Source organism: Tachyglossus aculeatus, unplaced genomic scaffold, assembly GCF_015852505.1.
Source record: "Tachyglossus aculeatus isolate mTacAcu1 unplaced genomic scaffold, mTacAcu1.pri SUPER_32, whole genome shotgun sequence".
NCBI classification, from domain to species: Eukaryota; Metazoa; Chordata; class Mammalia; order Monotremata; family Tachyglossidae; genus Tachyglossus; species Tachyglossus aculeatus.
Window position 1 is genome coordinate 3,476,997 of NW_024044838.1, and position 2,095 is coordinate 3,479,091.

The 2,095-nt window shown below is 41.5% G+C and overlaps 1 non-coding gene across 1 annotated transcript; it reads left to right on the forward strand.

The window, feature by feature from the left end:
- The first annotated feature begins 1,483 nt into the window (after positions 1 to 1,483).
- Positions 1,484 to 1,621, forward strand: LOC119921933. The gene has a single exon (XR_005448606.1). It is a non-coding gene; the product is annotated as a small nucleolar RNA SNORA7 (small nucleolar RNA).
- Positions 1,622 to 2,095: the final 474 nt, after the last annotated feature.

Consider the following 2,095-nt stretch of genomic DNA (forward strand, 5'->3'; position numbering starts at 1 on the left):
TCACCTCCTCGAGGAGACTTTCCCAGACTGAGCCCTGCTTTTCCTCTGCTCCTCTTCCCCTCCCCATCGCCCCCACCCCCTCCCTCTGCTAAAGCTCCTTCCCCTCCCCACAACACTTGTGCATATTTGTACATATTTATTAATCTATTGTATTAGTTATGTGCATATAGCTATAATTCTATTTATATATTCTGGTGGTATTGACACCTGTCTACTTGTTTCGTTTTGTTGTCTGTCTCCCTCTTCTAGACTGTGAGCCCGTTGTTGGGTAGGGGCCGTCTCTATATGTTGTCGATTTGTATTTTCCAAGTGCTTAGTACAGTGTGCTCTGCACACAGTAAGTGCTCAATAAACATGATTGATTGAATGAAGGAACGAAAGAATGGCCCTAGCCTAGGACATGTCTTGACTTGACCTGGGTTACCCCACAGCAAGCAACATACTCTTGTCATTTATTCCAGTGGAAGGTCATCCTCATGGAGCCTCATCTTTGTTTGGTAAGTTAAAGTTAAATCACTTAACTTCTCTCTGCCTCAGTTCCCTCATCTTCAAACTCAGGCCTTCCTAGACTGAGCCCCCTCCTTTCTCTCCCCCTCCTCCTCCTCCCTATCCCCCACGCCTTACCTCCTTCCCCTCCCCACAGCACCTGTATATATATATAGATAGATATATAGGTAGATAGATAGATAGATATAGATAGATAGATATAGATAGATAGAGAGAAATAGATATACATACATATATATGTTGGTACATATTTATTACTCTATTTATTTTACTTCTACATATTTATTCTATTTATTTTATTTTGTTAATATGTTTTGTTTTGTTGTCTGTCTCCCCCTTCTAGACTGTGACACCACTGTTGAGTAGGGACCGTCTCTATATGTTGCCAACTTGTACTTCCCAAGCGCTTAGTACAGTGCTCTGCACACAGTAAGTGCTCAATAAATACGATTGAACGAATGAATGAATGAAAAAATGAAACTGTGGTCTCAATACCTGTTCTCCATACTACTTAAACTGTGAGCCCCATGTCTATATCTACCCCATATGCTTAGTACTCTGCTTGGCATATTGTAAATGCTTAACCAATACCACCGTTATTATAAGTAGTGAAGTACTGGAAAAGGAGGATCATGTCTCATGTTATTTGATTGATTCTTCTAGCATCTATTACAGAGATGCATTTATCCTGCATCAATTAATGGTACTTAATGAACACTTGCTGTGTCAGCCAGTCAGTCAATAATATTTACTGTGCACTTTTGAGAGAATAAAATGTAACAATGTAGCATTCATTCATTCATAGCATTTATTGAACACTTACTGTGTGTAGAGCACTGCATCAAGCACTTGTAAAGTACAATTCAGCAACAAAGACAATCCCTGTTCACAACGGGCTCACCGTCCAGAGGGGGAAACAGATGTTAATCAATTGGTCAATCAGTTAATGGCATTTATGAGAGATTACTATGTCCAGCACCTTTCAGGGTCGCACCTGGAGAGTTTCCAGTACTCTACCAGTCTCGGGTACAGGAGGAAGAGTCAAGCAGAGGCATACCCATTCCATTCCTCGCTTGGGCAATGGCTAGCGAGTGGAACGCACTCTGCCTCAAGTCAAAGCTCACCCATGCTGGGCAGCAGCGGAATGGGAGAGTGTTGATGGCAGAGACTCAGGTTTACTGTGGAGAAGGAGGCAAAGGTAAACTATTTCCGTATTTTTGCGAAGGAAATTATATGAATACAGTACCAGAATGATTGCAGATGGGGAGTGAGGAGTTCTGGGAGAGTTGTGGCCATGGTGTCGCTATGGGTTGTAAATGACTCGATGGAATAAGACAAGACTATTTGCAGAGTGCTATACTAAGCACTTGGGAAAGTACAACAGAATTAGCAGACACGTTCCCTGCCTGTAATGAGCTAACAATCTAGAGGGGGAAGCAGACATTAATATGAATGAAACCAAGAATTTATAAAACATTGAAATGTGCATAAATGCTATGGGATCGAGGGTGGGACAACTATCAAATTTCCAAAGACACAATGACCTTGAAGTCTTTTACCTCATAGGTAAAATGGGAATGAAGACTGT